Here is a 21,021-nt window from a genome sequence, read left to right on the forward strand (position 1 = left end):
GCATTTGGACAAGATACCAAGTGTAGAAGAAATAGTAACAACATAATTCAGATCTAATATTTCCCATTTCTGTCTTGGTGATGAATTCCTTTAAGTACTCTAAGAATTACTTATTGCATTCCATATTTTGAAGAATCCGTGATTTTATCATTTTTCTATTCATGTAGATCACAAATCTATGTCTGTTCATTCTATTCATTTTGGGCTATGAGTTTCCATAAACCTGCCATAGAGGAGAATTGTATTAATTAAGAAGAGTATATATTTATTAAGTGATTGACACAGCAAGGTATAATGCTTAGAGTATAATGGACATGGAGTTAGAATGACAGGCTTCAAAATCTCTCTGAAATTCATTTAGGATATCTTTTAACCTCTCTGAATCTTAGTTCTCATATCTGTAAAATGGAAAAACCAAAATATACTTATTGGGATGTGAGACACAAGTGAGATAATATATAAAAAGAATTTTGAAAACTTTAAGCACTATAAAAATGTCATTTATTTCATGTATATTGTGGGGATAGAGAAAGAAGCATAAGAAATGGCTCTCAATTTCTAGAAGCATATAATCTTTTTTTAAGAAGAAAAGATTAAAATCCATCAAGTCATTAACAAATTATACAAAACAATCTATAAAACAGTTTTCAGGTTAATCTTTCCAGCTACCCAGTCTATTACAATGAGTTATACCTGTGTGGCAATGAGTGGTGAATGCTACCCTCTCTTTTTAATGTCTTGTGGTTCTAGAGTGTCTTTACTTTCCACTAAATAATTTGCTCTCCCTTTACCAAAGACTAAGGAAAGAACTGAAGACTTTCGATGACATGATTGATTAGAAGGAGTGTCCCAGTTAGTTTGGTAACAAGCACAGAAGAGGGTATTTTTAAAGGGATGGTATAATACATATAGGGGAGAAGAATCTGGAATAAAAGAGTATCTTCGTGAAAATCTCAAAACATTGATGTCATTAATATTCATCTCTTTCAGAATTTCATTTTAAAGTGAACATATTTTCATTCATTCAGAGATATTTTCATTCAACCACAGACTTTACTTCTTTCCCTATGGCCCTTACCATGAATGCTATGGAAAAGTTTTTTTTTTTTTTTCTTTTAAACTTGGAAATTCCTTTTATCTTTGAATTTGTCACATTCAAAGTACCTCTACCATGCCGTTTCTTTTTCTGATTGTCTGGTTCTTCCAAGAACTTCCATTTTTAAATAGAAAGCCCAGACTAGCCATAGGCCATTCCTCTCCAAGGTTGGACATCTAAAAATGTCGACTTTCTCTATCATATCCTCAAGTGGATATAATGTCTTCACTCTTCTTCAGATTTCTTTTATGTGTTGTCTTCTCCTATTAGAATGTTAGCTCTTGGAAAGTAGAGAGAGATGTCAGTATTTGTATTCCCAGCACTTAGCACAGTGCTTAACATATAAAGTGTTAAATAAATGGTCATTGATTTGATGTGCAGATTAAGAATTATGGCCCTCACTTGAATAAGAAGGCCTTATGGAGAAATGAAGTTATACTTAGATATAACACTTTATATGGTTCTTTTGTCTTTTTTTTACATGAAGAACTTGATTTATTTTCTCATATCTACATTAAGAAATGCAAAAATTATATATTCTGAGTATGACATTTCTTCTTCTTTGACATTTGTCTTCCCCATCTTATGCCCTACCCCTTTTTGGCTTAGTTTTGTTATCATAGATTTTTGACTGTCTTCACACACAGCAGACTAAACAGAAAACAGGCCAAACTTTAGTTCATTAATATATGCCATGGGTTCATTGTAAGTGCTCTCAACCACCCAAGGTGTGTGTTAATGGGCCTCTAAATCACACCCTGTCAATTCATCTATTAATGCTATTATAATATGACTCTTTAAATTGACACTTAATTTCTAGAGCTATATAGAGATACTTCTTAAAGGGGATTTGATCTTGAAAATAGTTTTCAAAGATAAAAAGGGAATGGAAGACGAGAGTAAGTGTCTCAATAACAATATTAGTTTAAAAATAATGTAAAGAGAAGTGATTTACCCCTTATATCAGCAATAGCCATGTTTTTGCTATACAATCTAGTACTCAGTTTCATTTATCTGTAACAAGAAAAGAAGGGAATCTCTTCATCTTTTGGCTTGTCACTCTATAGTTTTGCTGGAAAGATAATTAAGTCAATATATATATATATATATATATATATGCTTCAAATTCTCAACAGTGTCTAAAAACAAAGGCTATGCAAATTTAGGATGACTTATTGAGGTAACATAATTTTTTGTGAATTAGGTAGGATTTTAGGGTTTTGGAAGGGAAGACACTATTATAGCATATTTAAGCTAAATAAGGAAGCAACATAATTAAGGAATTTGAGGGCAGAGAGAGAAAGGGATGGGCTAAGAAAGACATATACAGAGTGATGGAGACAGACATGAAATCAGAGATAATAAAAGAGACAGAGACTGAGACTGATAAATACAGAGAGAGAGAGAGAGAGAGAGAGAGAGAGGGAGAATGAGTAATGAGAATAGAGGGTGCAAAATAAACAGCCTAAGGGGAAGATGAGATTTCTGATCACTGATATTCTCATTAGGTCTGTTCCCACCAGAACTTGATGGATATGGGACAAAGCTTCCAAATTGAACATCTGGAATATGATATCCATCACTTATACTGTGAAAGCAAGAGGATACATTGTTTTTTGCCCTTTTCAAGTCTTGGGAATATGAGAGGACAACATTTTGTTAGGATAATATTGCATACTTCTATGTAGCATTATGAATCCTTAATGACACTCTTTGCCCTGATGCACATTGGATGATGATAAGGCAGCTGGCTCTCTGTGGTTTTCACAAGAAGATATCCCAGATACCTCACCATGCTATCACAGTGAGAAAAATGTTAAATGTATAAATGAAGATAGATCATTTTCTCATTCCCATTGCTTTCCTTTGCGGTGCTTTTTGCCCCGAGATTACACAAATGGATAGTTTTATAGCCACTACACATAGCACAGCTGCAGATATAATATGGAATATGAAAAGAAATTGTTTAGAAATGGGGGGTGCCCATGGAAGTATAATCTGGATAATGTCATCAAGTTCAAATACTGCATGTTTCACCCCTTGCCTTATAGCACATCCTGGTTATATAAATGAGAAATATCCTAGAGCTATGTTTAAAGTACAGACATAGCTCCTTAAAAATATGCTTGGCAGTTTTTCTGTTCCTGCCTATGCCAAAAACTTCCCTCTTTTCTGTTATCCTCTTTCAGTCTATCTTCCCTCTGAATCTCTTGCCACCAAGAGAAGCACTCTAGTGATAATTCTGGAGCACTGATGCTTTTGATAAATTGAGTAAGAGCATTGCATGACATGGTCTTCGTTGGAACCAACTTATTTTCCAAACTATGCAGTTTTAAAGACATTGACAAGGAAATCCCAGCAGTGCTAAACAATATTCAAATTAAGTTTAGCATTTGAAATTGTTAAGCATTTTCCTTCCCACTGCTGTACAGTTGTGGCTTTACTCTCTAAGTGATACCCTAGCTATAAAAATTCCGCTTTTACATTGGAGCATGTCAGCTTTCTTATACCTAGGGTGTAAGGCCCTTGTAAATCTTGGCTGCACCATGGCCAGAAACTGATTAAAGTGTGCTGGCTTGCTATGGTATTCAGTTCCTTCCTGTGTTTCTACTATCACTGCCAAATACCAGCAGTCACTGACAGGACTCCCTGGTCTGTTTCTGCCAAGTGAAATGTTTTGAAATTAAAAATCTAAAGAAAATGTGCCATGAGCGCTAGATCAGGTGGTTTCTCCTTAGGAAACTGCTTAATGAGAAAGTTTCACACATCCTCGAAGTGACTTCCCCAAAAGAGCAGCACTAAAATTTAAAGCAACAGTATTTCTTCAGTTACATGTGTACCCAAGCTATTCAAAATGAAAGCCTTTATTTTTTGAGATACATATCCTTGGAGCAACATTATGACAAAAATAAAAAAAAAAGGGGGGCGGGGAGGAAGAAGCCCAAAGGAAGATTTTTATCAATTAGTGCACTTCAACTGGGGCTTTCCGTAAAATTCTGGGCAGTCCTCTGAGAAACAAACTCTGTATTGTAAATAGTTTCAGTGTGGCAATATAAATATGGATTTCTATCAAGTATCACCTTATTCAATGAACAGTGTTTAAGCCACTATCACATGGAAGCTTCTATGTTGGGTGCAGGGAATACAAGACCAGTATGGTACAGAACCTATCTGATTAAGAAGTTTAATGACATGTGTGGCAAGAAATCATTATGGATAAAAATAACTAGGATTTAAGGGAATATATAATAGGTATGAAGGAATTGTCTAAGCAAAGTGTTAAAAGAAATTTTATGCCTAAAGAAATAATTTTCACTTGAATTGGGGGAAGATAGACTCTCTGAATCATGTGGTATCAGATGTTTTAATTAGTAGTGCCAGGGAGGCATGAGTAGAGTAGATCTCTGAAATTCTTTAGAAGTTGTTTGGATTATTGTTGTTTGATCATTTCAGTCTTGTCTGACTTTTCATATTCCCTTTTGGTGTTTTCTTAATAAAGATACTGGAGTGGTTTGCCATTTTCTTCTCCAGTTTATTTTACAGATGAAGAACTGAGGCAAATAGGATTATGTTACTTGCCTAGAGTCTATAGCTAGTGAATGTCTTAGGTCAAATTATTCTAAGCCCAGAGCTCTATCTACTGTGCCACCTAGCTACCTCTTGGAATGATAGAGTTTGACAATTAACTTACTATACATCATCAAATCTCATCCTGAGGTACAATTTAAAAATTGATTAGTATCATTAATGTGACTATAGCATCCTTTAAAAAGAAGTATATTAAAAATAACTATAATAGCACAAAAAAAATTGTTAAAATCTTTCCATTTCTCTTCACTACTTTTAGCTATTGCTTTTTTGTTTGAGATATGAGTAGTATCACAGATTTGGAGCTTGAATAGTCCTTACAAATCATTTTGTCTAACTTTTTCATTTTCTAGATGGATCTTTGCTCTTATTTAATTGGACAGAGAACTGAAATTTTGGTCATTAGCAGGAAGTATAGAGAGTTTGAGGACATGTCACCTGGTAGGAGCAACTGAAATAGAGTAAAGGACATTCAAATGAAAGGCTATGAAGATAAACTTGATCACTTTAAAATATTGCCAATAGTTTGCAATAGTTGGATTTTGACACACATTCTCCATATTTTCCCTAAAAGCTCTGGGTTATAGGCAATCAAAATTTTATGACTATTTCACAGAAGAATAAGCTGAGGCTTAGACAAAGGTTTCTTAACATTTGTGCCATAGACTACCTTGGGTAATCTTGTGAAACATATATATTCCTTTTCATATTAATATATTTAAATGCATAAAATAAAATTGATTAGTTGGTTAATTAGTATTCTATCATTATGTTGGGATCAAAGTTCAATGTGTCTGCTTTTGGCTGATTAGGCTAATATGAGCCCAGAAGATTCAATCACAGATCAGGTACAAATAGTCCATGTGAGTATTTGGAGTGGAAAATGTACATATCTCACATTTCTTTTGAGTTCCTGAAGTTCTTCTTGGCTATTAGAGCACAGTACCTTCTTTGGTACAGGCATGGTATGCAGGATGGTTCTGTTCCAGTGTCTCTCATGTTTCACAATTGGTTCCAAAGTTCTTCAGAAAGGCCTTGAGAGTGTCCTTGTATCATTGCTTCTGATCTTCATGTGAGCACCTCCCTTGTGTGAGTTTTCTGTAAAATAAAATAAGGTAAAATATGTGGGATTAAAAAGGAAACCCACTATGTTTAAATGCATTATAAAAATGTTTAAAAAAAAGTTAAAAATTCCTGGTTTAGAGAGATTAAATTACTCAATAGTATTTATCTAAATAATGAAATTAATATTTAATCCTAATATTCACATCCACTCACTGCATTCTGTCTATGACTAGAACTCTTGATGCATCTGTTTTACATAATATTCCTTATTTTTGATACTTTAGGTTGAATGAAGACTGAAATTTATACATTTTTTCATTATGTTTCCTTTGTAAAAATAACATCTAATGAGGGGGGAAAAGATATTTTTAAAATGATGTTATTATACTGCTAAATTTTTGGAAACAGATCAGTGTTCTTAACCCTCAAGGGCTTCATGTAGAGCTATCAGGAAGACTATAACATGGAGTGTGAACAATTACATCTTTTTTAAAAAATTAACTTATAATTAAAATTTAGCATTTATTTCAATTATGATTTAAAGTTATTCATAGGTTTCTTTAAGCTGCCAAAAGAATCTATGACCAAAAATAACATAATTAATTTGTACTGGATAAATTCAACATAGTTTCAGGATTTCTTATATTTTTATTTGGCAACAAAATAATACAATGAAGGAGGCAAATGTTGGAGGTCATTTAAGGCTGATGTTTAGAAAGGCATAATCAGGAGTCAACCAATAAAGCAAGGGGAATACTAGAATAGTTTGGAATTGAGTAGGGAAGAGTAGAGAGTATAGAAATTAATGAGTATAATTTCTTACAAGAGAAAAAGAGGGGAATGCAGCTTATGATGAGTATGATTATGTTATGTGTATCAGAAGAGAGACAATAAGAAAATATTATGATTAGATAAAGGAAGAGCAGAGTGTGAATCTGAAAGAAAACATTTTGAGATGATGAGATAATATCAAGGTGAAGATATGACTATCTCTAAGTATATCTCCATAAACAGAGAAATAGTCTATGGGAATTGAGTAGATTGAGAAAGCGAAAGTTGGGATATTTGAGTAAGCTTCAATAATCAATACTGAAGTCTCCTAGTATAAAGGAAAGTCATGGGGAGGAAAGAAAGACAGAGAGCCATTTATTAAATTAATTGAAGAAAGTAGAAGGACATGGAGGTTATTAGATTACAATTTCTGAGAGTAGAACTTACTGTTAATTTTGGATAGCATGGACTATAATGAAGACCCATATCATAACTTAGTGAAAATATTAAAAGGAAAGTCTGGAGATAGCAATTTAAAGAAAAGGAGTATTTCAATACTTTCACCCTGACCAGTGAGTCTGGGAGGGGGAGAGAAATTGTAGTAAGTACTGAAAAGAATAGTGAGTTTGTGAATGGTATCCCTGTATCCCAGATCTCAGTAAAGTCCAAGAGATGAACAGAGTAAGAAAAGAAAAGAAAAGTTTAAAATGAAAGAAAGTTTTAGTCAAGCAACAAACATTTATTAAACTCTTACTGTGTGGCAGATACTGTTGGATGTTAGAGATACAAAGAAAAGGCAAAAGATAACTTCTGCTCTCTTCAGGAACTCATCAGGAACTCATAGTTTGATGGGGGCCACAATAAGAAAATTGTTTTGTATAAATCAGTTATAAACAGGAAAAAATGAAAACAAAACAAAACAACAATAATGGAAACATACTAGAAATAAGGGAGTCAGGAAATACTGTCCATAGAAGGATGATTTTTTTACTTTAATTTAAGGAAAGATAAAAGAAGATGATGTAGATGAGTGAATATATTCCTGACATGGGGAACAACCAAAGAAATGCCCTGGATTTAGTTAGGAGCTGAAAAATCTTATATTAGGGCAGTTAGGGAAGGGAACTGGATAGAATGGGTAGGGAAATGGATAGACTGTTGAGCCTGGAGTCAGAAAGAAAGAACTAAGCTCAAATATAACTGCAGGTACTTCTTACTTGTGTAAGTAATCAAGTCATTTACCTTTTGTTTGTCTCAATTTCCTCATCTGCAAAATGAGAACCATAACATACCACAAGAGTTTTTGTTTTTAAATTTTGTTTTTTAAAATTTGTTTTTAAAACTTTTGAGTACCAGATACTCTTCCTTCCAGTGCAATCCAGAGAGAGAGAATGCTTCAATTTGGACTCAGACACAATTAGTTTCTTCTCGGGGTGTGGATAGGATTTTTCATTTTAAGTCCTTCAATGTAGTCATAGATCATTGTACTGCTGAGAATTAGCTATTATTATTGTTATTATTCTAGTTGTTGCTGTTCAAACAACAACAAAAAAAGGACCAGTGTCACTGTCTCATAGAATATGTGATGAAGTATAATATGTGAGAAGAATGAAAGATTGTGGGGAAAGCAGGTATTAAATGAATGCCAAACAGAAGATTTTATATTTGATCCTGGAAAGGTTAAGGAGATCCTGCAGTTTATTGAGATGAGATATTGACATTATTGAATTTAGGACTGATTTTAGGACTATCACTTTGGTAACTGATTGGAAGATGGACTGAAGAAGAGACTTGAGCAAGATATGTTAACCAGTAAGCTGCTGAAATAGTCCAGATGTGATAAACTTTTATCAGGGTAGTATCAATGTCAGAGGATAAAAGGGAGTATATGTGAGAGATGTTTTGACGGTAAAATTAATATAGGTAAGCAGATTGGATATGGGAGGAGGGTGAGAAGGTGAGAAATGAAGGAGATCTAGGTTGTGAGCTTGAGTGATTAGAAAGATGGTAGTACTCTCAATAATTAGGGAAGTTAGGAAGAGGGGAGTGAAATGTTGAATTCATTTACACATGTTGAATGCAAGGTATTTATAAGTTATATAGTTCAAGATGTACAGTAGACACTTGTATATGAGTTAACAAGATTAGAGGATAGCAGAAATGCTAGGACCAGATAAGCAGATCTGAGAATTATTAGAATAAATATGATTGTTGAATTCAGGGGAACTGAATAGATCACCAAATATAAGTACAGAAAGAGTAAAGGACCCAGGAAAGGGCCCTCATTTTTAGCAATTTTGACCTGGATGAAAATCTAGCAAAGGAAATAAAAGTAGTCAGATAGAACTGAGAGAAAATAGTATCACAAAAACCTTGAGAAAAGAAAATATAAAGGAGAAAAGGATAAAAGATATTGTCAAAGATTCCAGACAAGTTAAGAAGGATGAGGACTGAGAAAAGGCCATTAGATTTGGCAATTAAGGGTTCATTAGTAACTTTGAAAGAGCAGATTCTCTTAAAAGATAAGGTTAAATGCCAAACCATAAAGAGTTAAGAGAGTGAGGAGAGAAGATGCAAGATCCATTGTAGATTCTTTCTCTAAAAATTTCTACTAAAGAGAGGAGATATATAAGGCAATAGCTAGTGGGGAGAGATCAATCAAGTGAAGATTTTCTAACATAAAGGAGATGGGTGTATGTTTATAGGCAGAAGGCAATCATCCAACAAAGAAAGTGTGAAGATAAGTGAGACAATGGGAATGATAGGAAAGGCAATCTGCTGAAGAAGAAGGAATCAAATAAAATCATTTGAACACATAGGGGAGTTTGTCTTGGCAAAGAAAAAGACTATCTGTTTCTATGACTCCAGGTGAAGGAGAGGATGGCAGAAGGCATGTGGGTGATATGAGATGAAAAGGAGAGGAAAAGAGACATTTAATTTATGATCTCAATTTCTGCAGATTATGATCAAATAAGGGAATTTCCGAATTCATGAATATGGAGGTGATATGTTTGATGGCAAGATCAAGGTATGATCATCTTAGTGGATGACTAAATGGGGTTGGGAATAGGTCGTGGGAAATGAATAAGGTGAGAAACTGAGAGGTTTATATGTTTGAATGAGAATCACTATGTATATTGAAGTCCTCTGATATGAGGACAGTAATTGAGGAGAAGTAAAAGACACTGAGCCTACAGCTGTACTCATTGAAAAAAGGATTAGTGTTTTAAAGCGCGAGGGGGGAAAAAAGGTTACCAGAATTTTGTTTGGGTAGAATATATGGATTGAGTGAACCTTAAAAAGATGAGAGGTAACTGAGAGATATCATTAGCAGGAAATCTTGGAAGTGGCAAATGGGAGAAAGAAATATTTTAGCTCCCCCTTTGAGTGAATCAAGGAGATGTGCAAAAGTGCAGCTAATTCTAAAGAAGGCTGAGAAGTTGTGCTATTAGGTATGAGAAAGATTTTATTGAGTCCTAGAAGATGGAAATAAATGGAAATAAAAGATATATGATGAAAACAAGTTTGTTGATTATGGAACAGGAATTCCAAAGACCACAGTAGAAGGGGTATGTAGCTTTTGAATTGGACCTAAGGAGGGCTGAGTTAAGGGGAATGGGAATAAAGGTTGAGCAGTTTGGGGCAAGAAATGAGTTTGAATGATTGCTGGGGATTCAGAATAATTGGAATGGGAAGACTATGATCAGGGAAGAATTTTTTATTCATTAAAGAATGAATTTAAGAAGATTCTCATTATCCATAGGTCTTTGGTCTCCACCTGGAGTCCTCTCTGTGACTTAGGAAGTTCACTCAAGGAGAATGGTGTGGGGAACTGAAGTGATGGCATTATTTCCATTCCTCCAAGGCAAGAGACTGGGTTGGAGACTTAATGGAATGCCCTTTCTCCTCTTATCTGGAAGGAAGACGTTTGGTATTGGAATGTTATTTCTTTATTTCTAGTAGGAAACTGGAGACCAGACAGATGACCTAGGGGGAGGGTTTCCTCACTTTATCACAAAGGGAAGGGAATAAGTATTTTATAGTCCCTATTCTGTGCCTATTTAAGCCTTACAGCAATGCTGCAAAGTAGGTGCTATTTTTATTCCTATTTTACAGTTGTGGAAACTGAGACAAGCAGAGTCTAAGTGACCACATAGGATAATACAGCTAGTCCATATTGAACTCAGTGTTTTCCAACTGCAGACTTTGCATCCTATCCACTTGGCTACCTAACTGCCTTGAAGGCAGGAGAACAGTAACAGAAAAGACATTTCTGATATTCTCAAAAGAATTTGCTAATTATGATGCAGGCATTCCAGATAGCACCATGAAAGGACAGGTCTGGAAGGGACTTTGAGGGAAGAAGTATTAAGCTGATATGCTGAAAGAATAGTTAATTTACAATAAAAAATATAAATTTTTAGGAACTCAGAATTATTGGAATAGGATAAATATAAGAAGAAAGGAGTATGAAAATTACTGATGAAAAAGTCTAGGCAAAATATAAGTGGTTGGAGAAATAAGTTGTCCACCGAGGAAGGGTATAGATTATACTGCTATAGTCCTTCCTTCAGGACTTTAGCAGAACATGCTTTTATGTTTTGTGGAGGCCTTAGGAAGCTTGCCCCTGAGCATTTGACAAACAATAGAATTATAGGAGTAGAGTGAAGTTCTGGTGGTATTTTTCCTTCCATACCGAAGGTTTTGCAGGGCAGGAGTTGGAAGGAGTCTTGTGTGCTGGAATTGGCTTTTTAACAAGGGGTATAGAAACAATAAACACATGGACAGTGGGTGCTCTGGACTATAGTAGATGACCTCAAAGGAGTATTATAGCTCTAAAGCTGTAATCATATGATCACAGATAAATTCAAGTTCATGTAATTATGCAAATTAGATAATGGATATTGCTAAGACATTTTGCCTGAAAAAAATTCTTGAAATTTCTCTAATGATTAAAATATGTTGTATGATTGATATATGCTTCAAATTTAACTGAGATTTCTAAAACCTCTGGTTATGCTTTCAAGTAGTTTAAAATCTCTCCCACTGAAATCTTAGTCACCTCTTATTTTTTTTTTTAAGTCCTCCTACTAGGTATATCAAAAATTATCCTCAGTCCATGCATGAATGAGAACACAGATTCTGTTAGAATGAATGAAACTTTAGTGAAACTTTATAATAAGATTGTCAGATATTTTCTTTAGTTTTATAATTTCCATAGTCTCCATATAAATTAGTCATAAATTCTACCTGAATTATCCTACAGAGATAACCAACACACACACAATATACATACACATACACATATGCATATTTACACAGCCTACATTCACCCACATGATATTTTAAGATATACATAACTGGCATCATAGATAGAATTTTCCCCTTTTCCTCCCACCTATTTATTTGTTTAAAACTATGTGCAGAGATTGATTTGGCTCAAAAACAGGTTTGTTTTGGCTCTAAACTAATGGGCAAGTACTACATTTCATAACTGGCATCCATTTTTATAGTTGGATTTTTATGTATGTTTAAAGATAGAATTAAAAATAAAGGTTTGTTCCAAATTATAGTCTCTGTATATTTATGTACTTGATAATTAACTTTCTTTGTCTTAGTAATATGTTGCAGGGAGAACAAAAGATCAAGATTTTTTTTCCCCTTTTAAACAGAAGAATAAATTGTTAAAAAATATTTTATTTTTGAAAGTATCATAAAAGTGCATATCTACATATGATTTAGTTATTAATTTAGTAAATTATTTTTTTGTTATCTATGGGATCTAATAATTGAGCCAAAAGCAATTTAAAAGATCTAGTTCTCATGTTGAGATGAGAAAATTGAGGCCCAGAGAGACTGAATTGTCTAGCTATTTTCCAAATGCACCACTCTGAACTCCAGTAGCTTCTTTGGTATTCAGGCAATGTTCAAAGCATACTAACCAGATGTATACTCAGGTACATCTTGATTTCATTTCTGAGACATATATTATCATTTAAAAAGCCAGGAAAATAAAGATCTGAAGAGAAGCAGTCTTCAATTTTCAAAAAAAAAAAAAAAGGAATTTTAAGTAGAAAAGGAAAGGATAAAAGATGTTACAGGGCAAGAATTGTGTCTTCAGTTTTAGTATTTGGTGGTGTTGTTTGTTTGTTTTTCTCAAAGAGGACCATGGCATCAAGGGAGGTGATGCCTTGATATGAAAATGAACTGGATTTAAGTGAGAAATGGCTGATGACCACCAGCCTCACTTTCTCATCCAGAGCCATGTGGGTCCAGTGTCTAGATATAGATCAGGATGACTGGAGATGGTCCTGGATACAAGAAAAGATCTTGGCCTTTTTAAACTAAGGTCTTTAACAGGTTGCAGTTTACATGAGGTCATAGACATTCAATGATTAAGGCTAGATAGCAACTGAGGTAAAAAATGGCATCTTTCACATAGTGAAAAAAATAATCTGGGAGGGGAAAATCCTCAGGATTTTTGGTAAACAAATGATTCTTATTTACATTCACCCTGATTCAATGAGGAACCAAAAATGACCAGTTAGAGCTTGGCCCTTGCTGACCAATCAGAGAGTAAGAGTGATTTGGTTTTAAGGTATGGTATTTAATTTTTTTTTAAATTTTTATTTAATAATTACTTTATATTGACACTCGTTTCTGTTCCAATTTTTTTTTCCCTTCCTCCCTCCACCCCCTCCCCTAGATGGCAAGCAGTCCTTTATATGTTGGATATGTTGCAGTATATCCTAGATACAATATATGTTTGCAGAACCGAACAGTTCTCTTGTTGCATAGGGAGAATTGGATTCAGAAGGTATAAATAACCGGGAAGAAAAACAAAAATGCAGATAGTTCACATTCGTTTCCCAGTGTTCTTTCTTTGGGTGTAGCTGCTTTTGTCCGTCATTTATCAATTGAAACTCAGATCTCTTTGTCAAAGAAATCCCCTTCCATCAAAATATGTCCTCATACAATATCGTTGTCGAAGTGTATAATGATCTCCTGGTTCTGCTCATTTCACTTAGCATCAGTTCATGTAAGTCTCGCCAGTCCTCTCTGTATTCATCCTGCTGGTCATTTCTTACAGAACAATAATATTCCATAACATTCATATACCATAATTTACCCAGCCATTCTCCAATTGATGGGCATCCATTCATTTTCCAGTTTCTAGCCACTACAAACAGGGCTGCTACAAACATTTTGGCACATGCAGGTCCCTTTCCCTTCTTTAGTATTTCTTTGGGGTATAAGCCCAATAGAAACACTGCTGGATCAAAGGGTATGCACAATTTGATAATTTTTTGGGCATAATTCCAGATTGCTCTCCAGAATGGTTGGATTCGTTCACAACTCCACCAACAATGCAATAGTGTCCCAGTTTTCCCGCATCCCCTCCAACATTCATCATTATTTTTTCCTGTCATCTTAGCCAATCTGACAGGTGTGTAGTGGTATCTCAGAGTTGTCTTAATTTGCATTTCTCTGATCAATAATGATTTGGAACACTCTTTCATATGAGTGGTAATAGTTTCAATTTCATCCTCTGAAAATTGTCTGTTCATATCCTTTGACCATTTATCAATTGGAGAATGGCTTGATTTCTTATAAATTTGAGTCAGTTCTCTATATATTTTGGAAATGAGGCCTTTATCAGGACCTTTAACTGTGAAAATGTTTTCCCAGTTTGTTGCTTCCCTTCTAATCTTGTTTGCATTAGTTTTATTTGTACAAAGGCTTTTTAATTTGATGTAATCGAAATTTTCTATTTTGTGATCAGTAATGGTCTCTAGTTCATCTTTGGTCACAAATTTCTTTCTCCTCCACAAGTCTGAGAGATAAACTATTCTATGTTCCTCTAATTTATTTATAATCTCGTTCTTTATGCCTAGGTCATGGACCCATTTTGATCTTATCTTGGTATATGGTGTTAAGTGTGGGTCCATGCCTAATTTCTGCCATACTAATTTCCAATTATCCCAGCAGTTTTTATCAAATAATGAATTCTTTTCCCAGAAGTTAGGGGCTTTGGGTTTGTCAAACACTAGATTGCTACAATTGACGATTCTGTCTTGTGAACCTAGCCTTTTCCACTGATCCACAAGGTATGGTATTTAAGAAAGAAATTTAGGTAGCAAACCCCAAGATATTTTGGGAGGGTTAAGTGATCAAACCCTCCCCCCCAAAAAAAATTTAAGAGCATCCGCAGGTAAGGGTCTGATACTTTTTGACAGAGGAAAAAGGGAAGGAGGGAAAGAAGGAGAGAAGGAGGGAAGAAGGGAAGAAAGGAGAGAAGGAGGGAGGAAAGAAAGGAGGGAAGGAGGGAAGGAGGGAGGGAAAGAGGGAAGAAGGAGAGAAGGAGGGAGGAAAGAAAGGAGGGAGGGTAGGGAGGAAGGAAGGAAAGAAAGGAGGGAAGGAGGGAAAGAAAGAGGGAAGGAAGGAAAGAAAGGAGGGAGGGTAGGGAGGAAGGAAGGAAAGGGAGAGAGGAAAGGAAGAGAGGGAGGGAAGGAAGGGAGGAAGGGAGGAATAGAAGAAGGGAAAGTTTCCCAAATGAACATTTCCGTTAGGTCTCAAGTGGGACAACTTTAATCTCAAAGAGGACTATGGCATTAGGGAGGTGATATCATGACCTGCAAATGAATTGGATTTACTATAGAACCTATAAGGTTCATAGATGAACAGTGTATAGAGCAACTAGCCTCCAATCAGGAAGACTGCTCTTTCTGAGTTCAAAACCAGCCTCAGATATTTACTAGCTTTGTAATCCAGGTCAAGTCACTTAACCATGTTTACTTCAATTTCTCCATGTGTAAAATGACCTGGAGAAGGGAATGGCAAACCACTCCAGTACTTTTGCCAAGAAGAATTCAAATGGAATCACGAAGTGTTGAACATGACCAAAATTGTTGAACAATATAGTAATTATAACAGGAGACACAGTCGATATTGAAGTGATATTAAAGACACAATGAGAAGTTAGTAGAAATATGAAGTAAATGAGAGAGCATAATGGTTAGCAGGATGGAACAACCATGACACAGATATCCATCACAAGTTACAAAGATTTGTCATTTGTTATATGAAGTAACTCACAGATTTAACCAAATACAATTTAACTAGGTAGAGTCATACTGATTAAGCAACTTGCTTTGGGAGAATGACAATGTCTCTGGTTCATAAAGAAGTGGGAGGGGGCAGGATCAAAGAAAGGATTAAAGGGAAGAACCTGAGAAGAGTTTGGGTATTTTAAAGATATACTAATCAAGACAGTCTCAGAGGCTGGAGACCAAAAGGAAGGATTAGAATTTTTGACAATGGGAAGCCTGATGGGTTCCCACTTCAGATCATTCTGTACTAATGAGAGGATGGGCTTATTTTAGTAATGTATGAGAACAAACTGGATTAGAATTCACAAGCTGCTCTAGAATTCACATTTAGACACAGTACTGTGCCTAGAGTCAAGAAAAGCAAAATTTAAATCTAGTCTAAGACATTTACTAGTAGTGTAATCTTGAGTTGGTCATTTAATTCCTGTTTGCTTCACTGTAAAATGTGGATAATAATAACAAGATATCTCTAAAGGCCTTATTCCAGTATCTGACAAATAGAGAAGGGAATCAATAAATACTTGTTCTCTTTCTTTCTGTTACCTTCTTTTCCTACCTAGGATAAAGATTTACATATAGTAGTTCTGAGGCAGTTAGTGGCAGTGCAAAGATTTGAGCTGTGAGAATCCCTTTCTGGTCAGCACAGGTTCAATGTGAAAGAATTCACAAACTGAAGTATTAGTGGCAAAAACAAACAAACAACAACAACAACAACAAAAAGGCACTTTTTAAAATTGTTGGCATTGCAGAAGTCAGCTTTGCTAGGAAGACTGACTTAAGAGTGACAAAGTCCTGGCAGAGAAATAAAGGTCCTAGCAGAGAAATCCTGGCAGAGAAATAAAAAGGGATTATCACTGAGAAGAAAATGCTTCACAGTGGGCAGGAGTCCTGGCAGGCAGCTATGCCAAGGAGAGAGGTTCCTTGACAAGGCATAATCCTGCTTCCCTATATTCTGCAAGTTATGAGTTTAAAATTGCCTTTTTTATAAGAGATCAATTGAATGAAATTCCTTCAATGTTATCACTGCCTCCAAGCCTAGATTTCCAGTTGAATGAGACCACTTAAGTTCCAACTAAGTAGGAGTGGACTGATTTTCAACTCAATAGAAGGTGCAGCTAATCACCCCCAAGATAACAGAATAAAGCCACTTTGTCTTGTTTCCCTGAGGTGAGCCTCTGCCAGAGGAGAGTTTCTCAAGAGTTTACCCTATGGCTTCCCCCCGCCCAAAGTCAGAGAGAACAGTTTCAAGGATGCCCCTGTCAGTTCAATATATATTTGATGATTGACAAATAATGTCAGTATGCTATGTATAGTATAGCAGAGTTATCTAAGGGATGAGAGTAAAAAAAGAAGCAGATGGAGAAACCTTAATGCCAAGTTTGATTGGGAGAGGAAATTTACTGGGGACAAGCTGGATAGAATTGGAGGATGATTATATCACTATTATTCTATGACTTGATGCAGAATTAAATGAACAGAAATAAAACTAATTATACAATAACAATAGCATGACACAGAAAAATAACTGAAAACCATTAGACTTCGGATCAGTGCAATAATAAACTAAGAATTCAAAAGACTAAAAGATGCCACTTATCTCCTGACAAAGAAGTGATAAGTTTAGAATGTAAAAAGAGATATTCTCTAATATGGCCAATTTGAGAATTTTTTTTATTTGTTACATAAAATTATATATTAAGGGCCTCCTTTCCTTTTTTCCTTAAAAATATTCCTCAATGGGGTAATGGAACCAATTAATTAAAAAAAACAACTTTTAAATTAGAGAGCAAAAATAATGTTATGGTCTTTTGCTTTTAAAAAATTTCAACTTTCAAGTCAAGATTATATCTAAATGATAGTAAATTGCAGATAATTAATTTCATGAAGTCTTGGAAAACCTTAGGATTCCCTTTTGCTTCTCTAGAGTGAGTTTCATGGTATGAAATCATAGTTGAAAGAAAGATAGGAAAATGATATCTGTAACTCTTGAGAACTGTAGCTGTCAATGGTATAGACAGAGTGGGGGTGTTATCACATGGACTGAGGGTGATTGTGGATGAGCTCTGATGTAATGACATCAAAAAAAGACATTTAGAAGTGGGAAAAGGTCTGTCCTGGAAAAAGGGAAGGAGAGATATAGTGGGAAAATTAGTTCACATGAAGAGGTACAAAAGACCTATTAGAATTGAGGATAAGAAGGGAGAGGGATGAGTATTATTTGAAGATTGAGCTCATCAGTTTTGGCTCTAAGAGAGAAAAATATTCATTCAACTGAGTATAGAAATTTATCTAACCTTATAAAGAAGATAGAGGAGGAAAAAAAAAGAAAAGGGAGAGACAAGATACAAAGGAGGACAGAAACACTAGGAATAGCATAAGAGAAGAAAGAGAAGAGTTGATAGAAGACAGGGTAGTGGGTAGAGTAGGTTAAAAAATACTACCAGAAAGGAGAAGGAGTGGTAGAAGATAAAACAGTAAATGGGGTTAAAAAAAAGACAGGGTGGAAAAGAGAAAAAAAGAATATACAGGGAAGCAATTAAGATGAAAAGAAATGCAGAGCTAGTAATCCTACCTGCGAATGTGAATGGGATGAACTGTTCCCTGAAATGGAAATAGTAATGATACTAAACATATATGCACCAATTAGTAGAGCAGGCAAATTCTGAGAGAACATTTTAAGTCAGGGACAAGAAAAAATAGACAGCAAAGCTATTCTAAAGGTAAATCTCAAACTTCTCCTCTCAAAATCAGACAAATCTAACCATAAAATAAATAAGAAGGAAATTAGAGAGTCTAATGGATCCCAGAAAAATTAGATATGATAGAGTTGTGGAAAAAATTGAATAAGATCAGAAAGGAATAAACCATCTTCTCAGTAGTACATTGCACCTACACAAAAATTGATCATGAATCAGAGCAAACCTCACAATCAAATGCAGAGTATCAGAAATAACAAATGCTTAATTTTCAGATCATAATGCAATAAAAAATATATTCAATAAAGAGCCAGGAAAAACAATAGATTAAAAACCAATTGGAAATTAACTAATCTAATTCCAAAGTATGAGTGAGTCAAAGAACAAAGCACGGAAACAACCCATAATTTTATTCAAAAGAATGACAATAATGAGCAAAACCTATAGGTTGTAGCCAACATAGTTTTTAGGGGAAATTTTATATCTCTGAATAGATACATGAATAAAACAGAAAAATAGGAGATCAATGAATTAGTCATACAAGTAAAAAAAAAAAAAAAAAAAAAAACTAGAAAAAGAACAAATTAAAAACTCCTAAATACCTCACTAGAAATTCTGAATCACAAAGGAGATGTTAAAGAAAATAGAAACTAAGAAAACTATTGAACAAATAAATAAAGCCAACATTTGATTTTATGAAAAAATGAACAAAATACATCAACCTTTGGTTAATTTGATCAGAAAAAGGAAAGAGAAAAGCCAAATCACTAGCATCAAAAATGAAAAGAGTGAACTTAACACCAATGACAAAGGGATTAAAACAATAATTGGGAGCCATTTTGCCCAACTGCATGGCAGCAAGTATGACAATTTAACTGAAACGGATGAATATTTACAAAAAATGTAAATTACACAGGTTAACAGAAGAGGAAATAAAGCATTTAAATAGTCTCATTTTATAAAAGGAAGTTGAACAAGTCATTAATGAACTCTTAAAAAAAAAAATCTCCAGGGCCAGATGGATTCACAAGTGAATTCTACCAAATATTTAAAGAACAATTAATTCCAATAGTATGTAAACTATTTGAAAAAAGAGGCAAAGAAGGAGCACTACCAAATTCCTTTTATGACACAAATATGGCACTGATAACTAAACCAGGAAGAGCCAAAACAGAGAAAAAAAAATGAAGACCTATCTTCCTAATGATTACTGATGCAAAAAAATTAAATAAAATATTATCAAAGGGATTACAGCAAGTTTTCTTCAGGATGATGCACTATGACTAAATAGGATTTATACCAGGAATACAGGACTGGTTCAATATCAGGAAAGCTATTACCATAATTGACCATATCAATAACAAAACCATCAGAAATCACATGAAAATCTTAATAGAAGCAAAAAAAATCTTTTGACAAAATATAGCACCCATCCCAATTGAAAGGAGGATAGGGATAAAGAGAACTTTCCTTAAAATAATAAGCAGTATTTATTTAAAACCTACAGCAAGCATTATCTGTAACAAAGAGAAATTGGACACATTCCCAGTAAAATCAGGGGTGAAACAAGGATGCCCATTATCAACACTATTATTCAACATTGTACTAGAAATGTTGGTTTTAACAATAAGAAGACAAAAAGAAATTAAAGGTATTAGGTAATGAGGAAATAAAAATATCACTCTTTGCAGATGATATAATGCTATACTTAGAGAATTCTTGAAAATTATCAAAAAACATACTGGAAATATTCACAGCTTTAACAAAGTTGGAGATTATAAAATAAACTCACATAAATCTCTAGCATTTCTATAAATTACTGACAAAGCCCATCAACAAGAGATAGAAAGAGAGTCTTCATTTAAAATTACTGTAGACAAAATAAAATACTTGGGGGTCTATCTGCCAAGACAAACCTATGAACTATATGAATGCAGTTACAAAACACTTCTCACACACATAAAGTTAGATCTAAACAACTGGAAAAATATCAGTTGTTCATGGCTGAGTCTGCCTAAATGGGTCTACTTGTTCAGTAGCATACCAATCAAACTACCAAAACATTATTTTATAGAATTAGAAAAAATAATACCAGAATTCATCTGGAAGAAGAAAAGGTCAAGAATATCAATAAAATTAATGAAAAAAAAATAAAGGATGATGGCTTAGCAATAGCAAACACAAAACTACATTATAAAGCAACTCTCATCAAATCTGTGGACTATGGTGGATCAGTAGAATAGATTAGATACACAGGACACAATAATCAAGGCCTCTAACAATCTAGTATTTGATAAACTTCCAAACTCCAGCTTCTGGAATAAGAATTCACTATTGGACAAAAATTGTTGAAAAAACTGGAAAATAATATGTCAGAAATTCAATGTAGATCTACATCTCACATCCCATACCAAAATAAGATCAAAATGGTTACATGATTTGGGCATAAAGGATGATACTATAAACAAATTAGGAGAACAAAGGATAATTTACTTATCAGATCTTTGGAGAAGGCAGAAATTTCTGACCAAAGAATTACTACAGAACATTATGAAAGACTAAATGTACAACTTTGATTACATTAAATTAAAAAGTTTTTGCACACACACACACACACACACAAAACAATAGAAACAAGATTAAACGAGCAGTACAAAGCTGGGAAAAAATCTTTACAGCCAGTATTTCTAATAAA

Source organism: Antechinus flavipes, chromosome 1, assembly GCF_016432865.1.
Source record: "Antechinus flavipes isolate AdamAnt ecotype Samford, QLD, Australia chromosome 1, AdamAnt_v2, whole genome shotgun sequence".
Classification (NCBI taxonomy): domain Eukaryota; kingdom Metazoa; phylum Chordata; class Mammalia; order Dasyuromorphia; family Dasyuridae; genus Antechinus; species Antechinus flavipes.